General features: G+C 48.3%; 1 protein-coding gene across 2 annotated transcripts in view; it reads left to right on the top strand.

Annotated features, from left to right (window-relative positions):
- The window catches only part of LOC126531997 (cell adhesion molecule Dscam1-like), a 296,924-nt gene that overhangs the window by 153,605 nt on the left and 125,649 nt on the right, over positions 1–17,670 (top strand). The gene's annotated exons all lie outside the window — the stretch shown is intronic.

The following is a 17,670-nucleotide window of genomic DNA, read 5'->3' as shown; positions in this document are numbered from 1 at the left end:
ATGCATACTATAACGAATCGGCTTCTGCATAGAACATTTGTACCAACTCTATAGTTGTTCTGGCGTCCAGCTGTGTTTTCGGTGGAATTACGCAACGAACCCACAAACGGTGAACTAATACGCTAACTACGGTATTCAAGTGCGTAATTGCTTCATGCAGTCGGAACCTGCTGTACCTTCTCCGGCATTTGGCGCATCTGCCTGGTCGGTTTATCGCCGAATAAAATGAGCCGATCCCAGAGACAGTGGGGGTCAGTTAGGTCGCGTGGTGGTGGTCTATGCGTGTGGCCGTCTTGCCAGACTGGTACGTGCAAGGTATCGCCTATGCTGAAACTCTCGGTGCAGTAGAGGGAACAGTTTCAATAAGGAAACGTCAACATCGTGCCACATACTTTCGGCATACATTACTGACGAATATTTCTACGGCACTGTTTCAGGCTTAAATTTTCTTTGCATTAGGCGACGTTAGCTTAAAAGATATGAAGGAACTTTAAGAAATTTTACTGTTGGATCTTTAAAATATTGCTGCCTGTGCTATTAAACATATGTGCATACGAGATCTGCTAAATAACGAGAGAAAGCTCTATGGCTTTTTAGGATTTGCTAAGTCAGCCACGCCTGGTGTATCTGGCTCCATTGGCAATGCCAGGGCTTCTGTCACGAGGACCATGAGTAATTGACGTCGCGTTTAGCGTTTGTTTAAAAAAGAAAATCTTGAAGGACCCTGAAATGCCAACCCAAGAGACAAAAAAAAATAGTACATATGCGCTTATGTTCTCACACTGTGTACTGGTTAAATAGACTTCTCAACTATCTCGGTATAGAAAGTTGTGTGGTGAATGCCAGCAGTACCGTCCCTAAGGTACATTAGTGATTGCCGTCGCGTCTAGCGTTTGTATAAGAAAGAAAGACTTGAAGTACGCTGAAATACGAACCCAAGGAACGAAAAAATAGTACATAAGCGCTTATCTTCTGACACCGTGTATTGGCTGAGTAGACTTCTTAACTACCTCGGTATAGAAAGTTGTGTTCTGAAGCCCTGCGTGGCACAACTGTGGAATGATGTTATATTACAGCGAAGCTGTTTATGCGGACCCTGCGCCGTCATTGTCGGAGTTCGTTAAAACTATCATCAACAATGGCTCGAGCGTCGTCGTCTTCTTCCACAGCTGGCTCGTTGGCGCCCCTCGGCGCTACCGCGCGAACGCGCTCGTGCCAGTGCTCCCGCGTTCGTCGTCGTCGTCTTCTTCCACAGCTGGCTCCGTTGCGGCTCGTCATTCCAGCGCAGCATTTCACTTTTGTCGACGTAATGAGGAGGCCGCGTTTACGGGGGTATGTGCCACTGCTTAAGGGGGTATGAGCCATTCATTGTCTTACGTGACGGGCAGATTTAATTTTGAAGCAATGCAATTTTGAAGAATCGCAAGCGGCAACGCCGGGCGGATGTTGCTAACCTCGCTACCGAGCAAACTCGAGACATCGGACACAAGCAACCTTGCGCCCAATATACGGAGCTTTGGATTAGTGGTTGCGCACATTCTTTCCCAGCTACAACAATGGAAAGATCAGATGGTTTTTATTTCACGCCAAACCTACCTCTCATTACTGGCGCGCCAAGAAGGGACGGTGCAACTTGCACGCGAAAAAAAAGCGCAGCAAAATAAGGACAGAAACCTCACGCGTAAAAAAGAAAAAAAAACACTGGAAGAACGGAAAAAAAGTACTTCTAAATCATGCTCAGCACGCGAACCAAGCAAAAGCGAAAATGAGATGAAAGAATGGTGAAACAAAAGATTTACCATATACACTACTTGCTAAATTTGACTTGCATGGTGTAACAATCGGTGTAACTAACACAGCTTCGCTATTCGACCATCTTCACAGATTAAAAGGGGCGGTGATTTTTTTCTTAGTGTGAAATTTGCAGTTCATGGCGTTTTGCGCATTTACATCTCGTAATGTCCAAACAAGCTTCCCTTTGTCTCTGTAATAACGAGCACCATGCTGACCATTTTAAGGCGATGCTTTCTTTGCTTTTCCCCCACGCCGCGTTTTCTGTTTCTCCGTCTGTTTCTTGCCAAGTGAGCTGATCCCGGAGGCAGTGTAACAGTAATCTGAGCCGATCGAGGAGATCGTGCACTTAAAGTTGGGCCAATGCTAGAGCCTTTGAAACCAAGGGTGGCGACTTGCTAGGTCGATGCTTACATCAATGCCTGATATGTGCCCTCGCAGGTGCTTTAAATGGTTTCTTAGGCGAGCTCTAGGGCATTAGAATCATGGTAATCCTGATAATGCGTTCGCATTACAGTCTCTCTGCTGTAGCACGTGGAGTCTTTGCCTCTTCCTCTGTATTCGGCGTCGACATCAGGCTGGGCAGACGTGGCGAGGGGTTACCCACACGGCTACGGCACGCTGAGGAAAAGCATGAAGAACATTCACAGGACCAAGGATATTTACAGCGGACAACTCGCCGTACACACTCAGCTGGAGGTATACACGCTCACGCGCGTAGTGTGGTGGGAGTGATCTCTATGTTTTGTACTTTTGTACGCATTCAATTTCGCTGACAATATTTTCTTCACCGCTCTCAATACGTCGCAGTAGCCTGCAAGTCATCTCTGCGTCCACGTCGCATACCATGAGGCGTTGCGTTTGTGCATAAGCAGAAGGCATAAAGAATAGCATAAGTTAGAAAGAAAGTACCACTGTAGGCATCATGTTTCTTTAGAAAGCATTTGTTTCACACGATTCAAGAAAGCTTCTCTTAGAGTAGATTCCAACAAGTACGGTGTATCTGCCGTAATTTTTTTTATTCGATATATCTAAGGAAACGTTCACACCTCGTAGAAGCGCCAGCTGCTTCTCTCCTCCGACGTGTTATAATTTTTTTAGAAAACCTTTGGCGAAGAATAAAGGCATAGTGACACAGGAAACGTTATGCATGCTGTTGGGGTCTCGGTGCTGACGCCCGTTATTGCGAATGGGTCGCAAGCCCCAAGGGTAGCGTTGGCCTGGCGGCCTGGGGCACTGGAAGCATCCGAAGGTCCCGGCAAAGCATGAGAAGACTGGTAACAGAACAACTTGTTTATTCTAACATAGCAAAAGAGCGGCCGGTCAGGTCGACCGAAGTGGAGAGACGGGAGAGCACGTAACTCAACAGTACAAATCGGAGCCTCTCTCCTGGCGTCCGGGGGCAGCTGCTCTTATACTCTCGGCGTCGCGGGCCAGAAGGAAGGTCACGGGATGAGCCCACGCGACGGCGGAGCATGAGCCCACGACGGCGCGCACGGTCGAGCCGAGAGACATGCTGAACCGAGTGTAGTGACGCATCGCCAACCCGCCGACGGACAGACCTCCTGGCACCTCACTTGGGGAGCTCCGCTCCCCGGCTGCCGCGCTTTGACAAGCGTGGGCACACACACACACACGCACGCACGAAGACACGTGGCACTGAAACACGCCTGGACACGCTTGGCGGGGAGGCGTTGCGGCGGCGTCGAACGGCCCAAAATGTCCGCCGCTTTGAACGAAGCCCCGGCGTCCGTTGCATCCGCGCCGGCATTACCGCGCGTTGTAGGCGAAACGTAACAGACCGCCCCGCCGGGGGAAGGAGATCCCGATGGTCAGGGGACTGCATCCGCTGTCCGGAGGGATGTCGCTCGATGATGCTCATAACCGAAGTCGGGCGTCCGTTGGCGTTTCTTGAGCGCAGCGCACAGAGAAGGCCTCGTTCTCACGTTCAGGTTCACACAGGACACTGCAAAGTGACTTCGGGAGAGTTGACATTTTTGTTCTCGTTTCCGGCAAGCGTTAGAACCACGCCTGAAAGTCAACCGCTCAGTCAGCAAGCACGGCACAACCCTCACTAAGCCCTGCCAGGCTCTTTCCCCTTTTATACTGCTGCCTAGTTCCTTACCGTAGTTTAGCAGCACTCAGAACGCGTCCACAAATCGGAAAATTGCACTAGAAAGCACATCATCACTTTGAAACACTACACAAAAGCAATAAGTAAAAAAAATCCTGCCTCAGGAAGAAAAACATCAGTAACAAGCAATTTTGAGGCTGATTCCCACGTTAGGGGCTTCGACTTAAGCCATCGGCGTTACCGTTGAGACTCCCCTTTTTTGTAACGCACCTCAAAGGAATATTGTTGCAAAGCGAGGCTCCAGCGCAGGAGGCGGCCATTTTTGGGAGAGATGGTCTGCAGCCATTGGAGAGGGCAGTGATCCGTTTCAATGATAAACCTCGAGCCGGCTAGGTAACATGACAATTTCTGAACGGCCCACACGATACACGCACACTCTTTCTCGGTGGCGCTATACGCCTGCTCACGACTCGTCAGCTTACGACTAGCATACAGGACGGGGTGTTCTACTTCTCCATTTTCCCGTTGGCACAGTACAACGCCCATGCCTCGCTCACTAGCATCACACTGAACAACGAACCCTTTTGTGTAGTCGGGCGATCGTAGCACAGGCTGGCTTGTTAGGGCACTCTTTAGGGCGCTAAAAGCTCTTTCCTTTGTCTCGTCCCAGACGACTGTTTGCGGCTCTGTCTTTCTTAGAGCATCCGTTAAGGGAGCCGCGATATCAGAGTACCTGGGGATGTACCTCTGATAGTAGCCGGCGACACCTAAGAACGACCGAATATCGGTCTTCGTGCGCGGTTGCGGGAAGTCTCGCACAGCGGCCACCTTTATTTCAGAGGGGCGGCGACGACCCCGACCAATCACGTGTCCGAGGTAGACAACCTCGGCCTGTGCTAACTGGCACTTGGGAGCCTTGACTGTCAAGCCCGCATCGCGCAGGCGGGTTAGCACTGCCCGCAAGTGCGCCATATGCTCAGGCCAGGATGCGGAGAATATCGCTACGTCGTCTAGATACGGTAAAGCGAATTCTTGCTGTCCCCGCAACACTTTATCCATGAGGCTTGAAAAGCAGTATGGCGCGTTCTTCAAACCAAAACTCAAAACTTTAGGACGGAATGTCCCCATTGGTGAAATGAACGCCGCATACCTACTAGCCTCTTCTGTAAGTGGAACCTGCCAATAACCCCGGACAAGATCTAGGGTGGAAATAAACTGAGCGCTACTCACTCTCTCAAGGCGCTCCTCGATGTTAGGGATCGGATAAATTTGATCCTTAGTGATGGAATTAAGCCTGCGGTAGTCGACGCAAGGACGAGGTTCCTTGCCCGGTACCTCAACTAAAATCAAAGGGGAGGTATAATCACTCTCACCCGCTTCAATAACACCGAGCTGTAGCATTTTCGTTACCTCAGCCTCCATAATATCGCTCTGGCGGGGTGACACCCGGTACGCCTTGGATCGTACTGGCTCTGGGGAGGTAAGTTCTATGTCATGAGTAAGGACAGAAGTCCTACCAGGCCTCTCAGAGAACAGACCTTGAAACTCTTGTAAGAGCTGGTGTAGTTCGGTTTTCTGCTCAGGCGACAGCGATGCTTTACTTATTAAGTCACTAATGACTTGATCGGTGTCTTTCCTGTTCGTCACTGAGCCTAGTCCCGGAAGCTCGACCGGAAGCTCTTCGGGCACGTTTACCATCATGCACACCACTGCTTCCCGTTGCTTATAGGGTTTGAGCAGATTACAGTGGTAAACTTGCTGTGCTTTCCGCTTTCCTGGCAGACTCACCACGTAGTTAACGTCCGACAGTTTTTGAACAATCCGTGCGGGGCCCTCCCACTGCACGTCGAGTTTGTTCTTTAGCGATGTGCGCAATATCATGACCTCATCGCCCACCTCAAAACGACGGGCCCTGGCTGTCCGATCATAATAAACCTTGGCCCTCTGCTGGGCCTCTGCCATTGCTTCACCTGACAACTCCTGTGCCCTTCTTAAGCGTTCGAGGAGCTTAAGCACGTACTCTACCACGACTGGGTCGTCGCCCCTGCCTTCCCATGATTCACGAAGCATGCGAAGCGGAGATCGCAGCGAGCGACCGTACACCAGTTCAGCTGGCGAAAACCCCGTAGCCGCATGCGGCGCGGTCCTTAATGCAAACATCACTCCAGGCAGACACAGCTCCCAGTCAGTTTGATGTTCAAAACACAATGCTCTCAACACGCGCTTCATGACGGAGTGGAGCTTCTCAACGGAATTCGACTGGGGGTGGTGCACTGAGCTGTGTAACAGCCTTACCCCGCACCTTTCGAGAAAGGCTGTCGTCAAAGCGCTAGTAAACACTGTGCCCTGATCTGACTGGATTTCCGCAGGAAAACCAACTCGCGCAAATATGGACAGTAGTGCATTGACTATCTCAACTGAGCTGAGTTCTTTAAGCGGCACTGCTTCAGGGAACTTTGTCGCTGGGCAGATCACAGTCAAAATGTGTCGGTACCCCGTGGCTGTTACCGGCAGAGGTCCCACTGTATCAATAACGAGCCGTCTAAAAGGCTCCGTAATGATAGGTACCAACTTCAACGGCGCCCTCGATTTGTCCCTTGGCTTGCCCACCCGCTGACAGGTGTCGCATGTCTTCACAAAGTGGTCTGCGTCCCGAAAACACCCTGGCCAATAGTACTCTTGCAAGAGACGGTCCTTAGTTTTCTTAACTCCTAGGTGTCCGGACCACGAACCCCCATGCGACAAGCGCAACAGATCCTGACGATAGCATTGAGGCACGATCAGCTGATCGAACTCCACTCCCCTGCGGTCTAGATACTTCCGGTACAGGACCCCACCCCTTTCCACAAAGCGAGCATTTTTCTTGGCGATACCTTCCTTGATAATGCAGCGTATGTTTTCTAGGCTGCCATCCTTCTTTTGCTCGGCTATCAAAGCCGACCGGCTGACTTTTAGCAACCTATTAAGTCCGTCTGACGTAGGCGCGATGAGCAAATCTGGAGACAGCTCTTCTAACTTTCCCGTGTCGGGATTTTCCTCTCCAGTATCTGGTGCCTTTAACGCTACAGGCTCAATTTTATTCAGTTCGGGCGTGCTCTGAATACCAGCTTGCTGCGCCTCTGACCCTTTTTCATCGTTCAACAACGTCGGCCCCGCAACTACCGCCTTTGCAGCGAGCTCCCGAACCTTCGATCTGGTTAAGGCCTGAACGCTAGCCTCACCAAACAAAAGCCCCTTCTCGCGCAGGAGGTGATCGGACCTGTTCGAAAATAGGTACGGGTACTGGGGGGGCAGCATAGATGACACTGCGGCCTCCGTCTCAAGTGCTCCGAAAGGTCCTTCAATAAGCACTTTTGCTACCGGCAGGCACACGCTATGAGCTTCCACTGCTTGCTTGATCCATGCGCACTCGCCCGTGAACATATCGGGTTCTACGTAAGAGGGGTGAACTACATCCATTGTAGCTGCGGAATCGCGAAGCACTCGGCACTCTTTCCCGTTCACGAGGAGGTCTCGCATGTAGGGCTCGAGAAGCTTCATGTTCTCGTCAGTGCTACATAAAGACAAAAACACGACTTTTGTTTTTGTTTCTGGACACTGCGCCGAAAAGTGACCCGGCTTCTGGCACGTATAACAAACGCGCGCTTGCCTCGTCTCGAACCGCTTTCTGCGTTCGGCTTCGGTTGCCGCCGTCTCCGTACGTTCGGTCGGACTGCTTTCACTTGCATCCGAACTACGTGTATCCCCCTTTGCTCTCATGGGTGTGAACTTCGGCCTCTCAAACTTGGAGCCAAATTCACCCTTTTGACCGTCCTTAGCTCCGCGAGCCCGACGCGTCACAAACTCCTCGGCTAACTCAGCGGCTCTAGCCACCGTACTAACGTCTGGCCTATCCAAGACCCAGTACCGCACGTTCTCAGGTAACCGACTATAAAACTGTTCTAGCCCGAAACACTGCAGAACTTTCTCGTGGTCACCAAACGCTTTCTCTTCTTTGAGCCACTCCTGCATGTTTGACATAAGCCTGTACGCAAACTCTGTATATGACTCACTTTTGCCTTTCTCATTTTCCCGAAACTTCCGACGGAACGCCTCCGCTGACAGCCGGTACTTTTTTAGCAGACTCGATTTCACTTTGTCGAAATCCTCTGCCTCCTCTCTCTCCAAGCGAGCGACTACGTCGGCCGCCTCGCCGGGTAGCAAAGTGAGCAAGCGCTGTGGCCACGTTTCCCGAGAGAACCCCTGCTTCTCGCACGTTCGCTCAAAGTTAACCAGGAACAAACCAATGTCCTCTCCAAGCTTAAACGGCCGCATCAGGTCAGTCATTTTGAACAATACTCGTTCTCCTGCACCGTGTGCCTGACTTCCATTACGAGCGCGTTCCATCTCTAACTCGAGACGCTTCATTTCCAAAGCGTGTTGACGGTCGCGCTCTTCTTTTTCTTTCTCTTTTTGTTCTTTAAGTTCACGCTCCTGTTTCTCTTTCTGTTCTTTAAGTTCACGCTCCTGTTTCTCTTTCTGTTCTTTAAGTTCACGCTCCCTCTCCTCAATGGTCTCAAGGCATTCCGACAGCTCGTCATCCTCAGCTTCTAACTCAAGAATAGCCCTTAGCAGTTCTGGTTTTCTGAGTTTGTCTGAGACATCCAGACCCAACTCTCTTGCAAGCTCCAGCAATATCGGTTTGCGCAACGACTTCAAATCCATGGCTGCTCTGAAGGCTGCTTTCTCTACTGTCCACTATTGTCTTGCCGCAAACTAACCCGGCAGCAACGACAACCACAATTACCAGCTCTGTTTCTGACACTAACAAAAGCCTGGCAAAACTCAGAAGAAGAAAGTCCCGCACTCACCAAACCTCGCAGCCAAGAATTCCGCGCAGTCGTTCCGCTGCAGGCAACCAGTCATCACACAGGGCTCGTTGCACTGCTCCCGGATGGTCGTTGTGCTGCTCAGCATACATTCAACCGCATCTCTTCGCTGCTGGCCTCCGTTGTCGCGATCTCACCGCTGGCAACCAGTTGTTGGGGTCTCGGTGCTGACGCCCGTTATTGCGAATGGGTCGCAAGCCCCAAGGGTAGCGTTGGCCTGGCGGCCTGGGGCACTGGAAGCATCCGAAGGTCCCGGCAAAGCATGAGAAGACTGGTAACAGAACAACTTGTTTATTCTAACATAGCAAAAGAGCGGCCGGTCAGGTCGACCGAAGTGGAGAGACGGGAGAGCACGTAACTCAACAGTACAAATCGGAGCCTCTCTCCTGGCGTCCGGGGGCAGCTGCTCTTATACTCTCGGCGTCGCGGGCCAGAAGGAAGGTCACGGGATGAGCCCACGCGACGGCGGAGCATGAGCCCACGACGGCGCGCACGGTCGAGCCGAGAGACATGCTGAACCGAGTGTAGTGACGCATCGCCAACCCGCCGACGGACAGACCTCCTGGCACCTCACTTGGGGAGCTCCGCTCCCCGGCTGCCGCGCTTTGACAAGCGTGGGCACACACACACACACGCACGCACAAAGACACGTGGCACTGAAACACGCCTGGACACGCTTGGCGGGGAGGCGTTGCGGCGGCGTCGAACGGCCCAAAATGTCCGCCGCTTTGAACGAAGCCCCGGCGTCCGTTGCATCCGCGCCGGCATTACCGCGCGTTGTAGGCGAAACGTAACAATGCCCAACGCTCATATTGGAGTCTATGGGAAGCGAAGCTGAAGCAAAGCGGTTAATTGAATGCTGTGCAACTAACGACGACGAGCACAGTTTGTTCAGAACTTGATTCTCGGCAAGTTGGTGTGGTTTACTATACATTTTCTTTAACGGAAGCTTGTCGTTCCGTTAGCAGACGCCACACACAATACGACTTGAAATTCCATTTTATCACGTTCGCCAATACCGAAGCCAAGGAAAGCTTCGCTTTAAAAAGCACAATCTCATGTGAGATTGTGAACAAGAATCCCGTATGGGTTCCGAATTGTCAATAACAATTTCGACTTGGTTACTGTGCGTAACATTTTGTTTTTCGCAAAATCGTGTGAGTAGTTCTAGAGTCATGACACAGCTACCGCACCAGAAAACAACTTTAGCCACCGTGAGAAAAAAGAAAAGCACAAACAGCTCGACCAAAGAGCCGTGCTCACATGCCACGCATCGCACTATCACTAAATTGATTTATCGATCAACCGCTTGATTGATTGATTGATTGATTGATTGATTGATTGATTGATTGATTGATTGATTGATTGATTGATTGATTGATTGATTGATTGATTGATTGATTGATTGATTGATTGATTGATTGAAATATCGATCGATCATTTGATGTGTCGATTGTGCCCAACCTAAATATGCCTCGAACACCACCTTTCGTTAGCGTGTGTTTCACCAAGCGCTAAATTTAAGTACCGCGTTAACATTTTGTTAGCCGAATGCATTTACTAGCTAACTAATGTTTGGTTCGCAATGTACCGAGTGAAATATATTTGCTCTTTAATATAGCAATGTCTAATGTATGCTATATGTTCGTTATAGTGTGTAGCACAGTTCCTTAAGCTGGTGGGTAAAGAATTTATTGTGCAGCGAAACATAAATTCTCCTAATGTTCTTTGATAAGCTTCATCGGCGGCGAGTTTTTCGTCGCTAAAGTTGCGACAGCGCCATGCGAATTCGCTAGGCTAGAAATTAAAGTAAATTACAATGTTTCAAGCCTCAAACCTACATTCTGCTCATTAAAGAAACCATAGTGTGAGGCTTCAGACTGATTTCGACCGCCTGTAGTTGGTTAATATTCTCGCTTCACAAAGTTCCCTGCAATCCGCGCACATCACATCTCAACAGCAGAAAGTTATACCCAATAAGCCGCTATGGCGGGCCATTTGCAACCCTGCCTCGGTGACTGCAACACTATGCTTGCAATTCGAACGTAAACACCTTAGCAGTTCTGTACTTCCGTGGACGAAAGTCTCTATGGAAAGGTATGTCATGAAAAGCAACGCACTCAACTGCTCAATTGACCGGGGTGTCGAAAAAGAATTTAGGCGCAACTTCTGTCTCACTGTGCGACGACTGACATCTACAACGACGGAACCGACGAGTCGTTGTTGATTTATCCATGAACACTTCAGAGACTCGTACTCTCCATTTAATCTGAGTGGGAACCCCGCTATCTTAGGCCTCCTCCGCCTTCTTCGTTTTAGCTCGAAAACTTTTACCCAATGCGAGGCAGATTGCGAGGGCGTACGGCTTGTAAGGGCCTCCGAAACAGAGGCGCATATGTTGCGATTCTCCGAGCCTGCTTCGAACGATCTGGCGGCATAGAGAGTTTCATGCAATAATTACTCGAGGGAACTCTGCATGGCGCTAGCGCCTAGCGAAGCTTCAAGTGGGGCAACTCAGCCTGCGTGGGAATGATAGGTACTGCATAGGTTTGCCTAAACATCGACCTTTTGTCGTCAAACGGCTTCGTAAACTCATCGCTTTCAACAAAATACTGTCTAATAAAGAAATAAACAAACACTATTAAAATTATCCGATGGCACGATTTCAACACAGGACCTTTAGCACAAAAGAAAGCATTACGCTACGGACGCACGCATCGACAAACGGCCATAGAGCACCTTTACAAATTTCTCACGGGCAAGCCGGCGCGTTGAGACTTTCGGCACGTTTCGGCTTCACCACCTCATCAGGCTGAACCACTCCATTTAGTAGTGTTGATGCGTGTTCTCAGAGTTTACTGCATTTCGAAAAGTATCGACTGCTTTGAAATTTAGGATAATGACGGCAGACAAAGTGTAATAAACGAAGCGACAAGAACGTCTGAATATACAAGCACGAAGATCAGACAAATCCTTGTACTGACCATTATTTCCATGATGATTGACCCATCGCATCGCCAGAGTTCCCTCTAAGTAATTATCGCAGGAAACTCTGCGTCTGGCAGATACCGCCGACACGAACGCCGTCGTCTGTGTGATCCCCTTCACATGCTTTGCTAGTGTGCCTTTAACGCCCGCTGTTTAAATTATGCCCGCTTATATAAACGCAGTCAGCTCCATACAGTCTGTGGGGCAAAAGATCCATCTCGACTAGCTACATTTTCTGCAGCAATGCGTTTATTACCCTCGCTTTCCGTGACATAAGCTCCATGCCACTGCTACGTGAGCGATTGGCATCCACCAATGACCAGCACCCCTTTTCAATAGGCCTCCACTGACGGCTTTCTGTGGTTTCCGCACGCAAGACGGATATGCGCCGTGGAAGCTCATCAGGGGCTGCTCCTGCCCTCGCGTCTTTTGTTTCAGGAAACTAGGACGTCCGTCTTCGCAGCACGAACATGTTACACGTCTGGTTCTAGCGAGATTGGAGAGAGGTTTAGATTTTCGTGACGCGAAGTACGTTAGCCTCACTTCGAATGTGCGTCTAATACCGATGACTTCCGTGGCAGGTTACCAGGATTGGATAACAACATGGCAGCGCACGATAACCGGTTTCAATCCCAATTTGTCGTAACAACCGGCTCTGCAGTTGCCATGGGTCAAACAGGGATTACACGAAAGCAAGTAATGAGTGTCAAAATGACCCATCGCTTAGTCTCATCTCACGCTGAGGACGCAGTATTAGCAACGTTTTGTCGTGAGTATTAATATAAGCGGTTCGTTTTGATGTTCCTCGGCCTGGAGAAACGGCACTGATCCAGAAAAGTGTTTTGATTTTGGTTTAGCAGATGGCACCACAGTTATAGCGTTGGTGACTGGATCGAATTGTGGAACGCTCTAGAAGCCTAATTCTTCACTGTAGCATTCATTTGATTATACGCTCTGGCAATATATTCACTGACGGTGTGGTAAAACGTTCATCTCATGACATGTCTGCCGCGGTTACGCGGAGACGCGACACGTGCCCAGTAAGCCTAACGTATCACGTACCGCGGTCACGTACAAACGCTTCACGCAGAGCTCAAACTCGCTCGTGTTTCACGCAGCGACGTCATGAAGAGCGTGCCGATGTCAGAAACCGTATTACCATGCAATAGTTCTGAGTCCACGAACATAAACTTAGAGCAGTTCACGGAATGCTGCATTACAGAAGGTAGACTAAAATACGCGCGCTCATTATGAAATCGTTTGCCGTTTGCGAGCTTACGCACGCTTTTAAAAATATAAAAATAATTCCTTTCTCAAAAAGTCAAAAAGGAAGCCAGCGCAGCAAAGAATGCTCTAAAACGTAGATAGAGTTTAAATAAGAACGTCTTGCGCCAGAATGCACGCTTGAGTCATTTTTCTATTTTGCACCACCCCGTGCACATAGTGTAGATTGCATTGAACCAATAAAAGACGGTTGGTACAGGCCTCTGTTGGAGAACGTATTCTTAAGGACCATAGAGTTTTATACAATAATTACTAGAGCGAACCATGGCGCTGCCATCGTTTAGCCACCATGACAACAATAGGAAGTAAATTGATTTTTTGATCTTCGTACTTAAGGATTAAGACGTTCTTGTGACTTTGTTTATTACGTTTTATCTATCCTCATGGTACTAAAAACAAAGCGATCTGTGCTTTTCTAAGTGCAGAATACTCTGCGAACACGCACGATTGCTACTAAGTGCAGCCGCTCAGCCGGCCGAGGTGGCCAAATTGAAACGCGCCAAGCGTCTCAATACACTGGTTTCCCCGCAATAATTTTATATGGGCGTTCTAGGCCGATTCTCGATGTATGCACCCGTGGCGTAATAGTTTCAGAATCGGGTCTTTATGCTTGGAGGTCCTGTGTTCGAATTCTGCCGTCAGACAAATTTAATAATGCTTATTTAAATGCCTATTACACAGTAATTTGTTGAAAATGACAAATTTACAATGTCGCGGAGCCGTTTGAAGCGACGAAGTTTAGGCAAATCCGTGTACTTCGCATAATTCCGATGCTGGCTCAACCGCTCCTGTTGCAGCTCCCGTAGACACTAGCGCCAGAGTTCCCTCAGTAATCGTTGTATGAAACCTCCATGTTAAGCACCAAATGCAGCAAAAAGTTGGACCGCGTAAAATGCCTAGTTTAGAACAGCGTGGATATATAGGAGCACCGACATAAAATTGGAGGTTTGAAATACCAGCAGAAGCGTCAGGAAAGGCTCACAAAATTAGCCGCTTTCGGGGGAAAGGCTTAGATGCCTATGTTTCAAGGTCGCGTTGTGAGGTACAGAAAATATAACGCCACCCAAGTAAAGCCAGAAGCGAAGCATGTCCAGCCGTGTGTAAGAGATGATTAATGACTTGCAAATTAATTATAGATTAGGGATTTGATTGAGGTGGATTAGGGTGGGTTAAGGTCGGCTAAGGAGAATTAAAGTCGATTAAAATGTATTAAGTTGGATGAAGGAAGATTAGGGTGGATTACAGAAGGCATTTACAAGGATTTCACCTTCGCGCCTCTTAGGCGATAGTTAACGAGACCCGAGAATCTTTTTTTCATACGGAAATGGGAGAAAAACGCTATCATTACCGCTAGCCAGAAGTGACCCGCTGGTGGCCACACTTTGGCATTTGATTCCTTTTTCTTCCCTGAGGCTAATATGCGTTCTGGAACTATCTACCCGACATGGCTGTATCATCCACTGACCGCAAAATATTTCGCGCAATGCTAAATGATCATCGTCCTTGACACACGCTAAACATAGATGCATCGCCACATTGAGCAGGAATCACACACAGCGCATTCTATCTATTTATTTGTTGTGCTATATTTATCACGTTTACTATTGTATAATTACCTTGTTCTCAACTTACAAGTTAGATCTTGACGATACATTGCTTTCTTGCTGAATATTTCGTTCTCATGGTCTCCTTTTATTATGTGTTTTTTGTTGATACAGTTGATGTTAACTCCTGAACGAGCACCGGTAGCCCCCCCCCCCCCCCCCCCCCTTCCTTATGTAATGTTTTCCGGCCCGTAAGGTGAAATAAATTAAATGACCTGTAGCGCGGCTCCACGGCATGGCTTCCGATATATGGCGGTGCCGCTGGCTGCCCGCGGCACGTCGAAAAATCTCAGAGGTAGCGCGCTGTGACTTAAGACATAGCGACAGCCACGAAGGGCACGCGAAATTGCCGCGCGACTGGCCGCTCGAGGCACTTCCCGTGTGTTGGCGGGCTTCTTTCACGCTCGGAAAAACACCTTTGTGTAGCACGTATTGAGCAGTAGAAAGCTGTATCAGGAGTTTTCTTTTTTTTTTATGTTGCTCTACAATTTTCTCACTGAAACTTTTCATCAAATTATACTATTTGAGAAGTTGGTTTATTGATTAATTAAGTAAGGCTAATTATGTTATTAGGCGGAAGGAAAAAGAATAATCTGAGTATCTCCAAGCGAGGGCAAGCAACATTACCTTGTTTCTGTCCAGCTACGTGGCATTCGCATATTTTTAAATCATGGTACATGATGGTTGGGACAGCCGGTGCACTACTCATTCATAACAAACTTAATCGCAATGAAATTTCTTTGCGGTAGGCCCTTAATGATTATCGCAATGACAGTCAGCAAAACACAAGTTTGGTACCTTTGGGCAGCAAAGTAGGTGTGATTCTTTACAGTCACACTGTCTCCCAGAATCTAAAATGAAAGATCGCTCAGCGTGCGAATGTTTGCATAGCCTTTTTTTTTTCTGCTCCCAAATGAGCTTGGAAAGCTCTGTAAGCTCATACATCTTACGAATGTACTAGGTCGAGGTTGTCCAAAAGGACTTGCAATTAAATTTGTAGATTGAGCACGAAGTGTGGCGCACAGGCTCCTTTGGTCTTGTGGCAAATATAAGGTTGGACAAACGAAGCGCTGTCTGAATGACAGTTGCGCCAGCGCAGCAACAGTGTTAAGATCAAAATATCAGCTAGCGGTTTTCTACCTTCCCCCTGCAAGGTTTCTGGCTGTGCCCATGACTTCAACATGTGCGCTGTTATTGGACGTCATCATAATCAGCTCGGTAAATTCCAAATACAGAGCAAAAAATACACATACACACAAAGAAGACACCACAGACACGGACGAGCGCGTCTGTCGTGTCTTCTTTATGTGTATGTGTATTTTTTCACTGTAATAGGAATTTACAATGTTAAACCAACTAGCCCAACAGACGCTCCTTCTGAAGTATAATCAGCTCTAACGTGAAATAACAGAAGCTGAAGTAACAGCAAGATTAGGAGAAACGGGTGTATACGCTCGCCAGCCATAGCTTTATCGTGTAAAGAATCAACGTTTCTTAACTTCTGAACTTCTTTCTTAACGTAGCTCCTTACCTCTATCTTAATTAACTGTGCCTTAATTAACTTCGCCTTAATTAACGCCAAGGATCGTTGGTTTGACTCCCACCAAAGGTCGTGAGTTCTAGTATTTTAACTCTAATTTAACTGTGCCTTGATTAACTTATCCTTAATTAAAACCCAGGAACGTGGGTTTAACTCCAACGAAAGTTCGTGGGTTCGAGTGCTTTAATTAACTGTACCTTAATTACCTGCGCCTAAATTAAATTCTCTTTCACCATCAAAGGTCGTGGGTTCGACTTCCATCAAAGATCGAGGGTTCGTAGCCCTTTTGGACTATCGTGAGGTCAGGCCAACGCCGGATTTTCCTCCTCATGAGCCATATAATGCTTTCCGCATTCATACTTGTAAGTCTAGCGCGCCCCTGTTTCCTGTTTCTTTTTGTCTGTCCTGCTTCCGTCACTTGCTCCGAGTTGTGCTAATTCAAGAAAACGTCATTGAATATGAACTCGCCCAAACCGTCATCCTTGTTCACCCGTCAGGCACTGCGTTTTTCCATAAGGACGCATTGCACAACATATGTATTCTTTTGCTTTTTTAAACTTAGCTGAAAGACGGCGCTCACGTATTGAAATTGGCGGCAAGCGTCTCGCCAGGCTAGATCCGCCTTAAGAATTTTTGCTTAGCCCCAACTGCCCCAATACAAGTAGGGTACATCAATATTCATGACGTCATATTGACGTAGCAGGCGCTGGCGTTTCAGAGCGAAATTTTTTTTAAAAAATCAACTGTGGCCTTAAATTTCTCTTCTAATAATAAACTTATTACTGCGGAGTTAACGAAACTAAAGTTGTACAAGAACGTCTATTCAGGCTAGACTAATTCTGGTTCTCTTTTTAGTGTCCCTTTAACTGTGGAAAACACCGAACTGGAGGCAACATTTTTAGCATGTTCTGAGGCTTAACATGCCAAAGCCACGATCTGATTATGAGTAGTGGGAAACTCTCGAATTATTTTAACCATCTGGGGCTTTTACCGCTCGCCGAATGCACGGTACACAAACTTCTTTTTTTCCTTTCGACCACCATCGGAATGCAGCTGCCGTGGCCGGGATTTGATCCCGCAACCTCGGGATAAGCAGCGAAGCGCCGTAGGCATTGAGAAACCGCAGTGGTTTATACTTTCTTCCTTTCTTTTTCTTTTCCTTCTCTTTTTCATTTTTTTTTATAAAGTGGCGTCAAACTGCCCACTGAGCGACAAAAGCAGCGAAACGGCAGCTAAATTACCATTGGCTGCAACGCCATGTCACGTGCACGGTTCAACGTAGCAGAGCGGGTGAACGGGGACACCTGCTGGCTGCCATTGTGCGCCAGCCGTTGCGTGAGGGGAGAGGGCATGGCCACGACGCCACGTCACCCTTGCTCTCTCAGGCCTGTGTTATCTGCGCGTTCCTTGTCAGCGCAAACTCTCACCTGCGTTCTAACTAGGCTCGGTAATCGCTACAAAGAAATGAATGTACTTAAAAAACAGAACGAACTCGAAAAGAGAAACGCTGGCGGTAGTGAG

This window comes from Dermacentor andersoni, chromosome 5 (assembly GCF_023375885.2).
Source record: "Dermacentor andersoni chromosome 5, qqDerAnde1_hic_scaffold, whole genome shotgun sequence".
NCBI classification, from domain to species: Eukaryota; Metazoa; Arthropoda; class Arachnida; order Ixodida; family Ixodidae; genus Dermacentor; species Dermacentor andersoni.
This window is presented reverse-complemented; position numbering and strand designations above follow the sequence as displayed.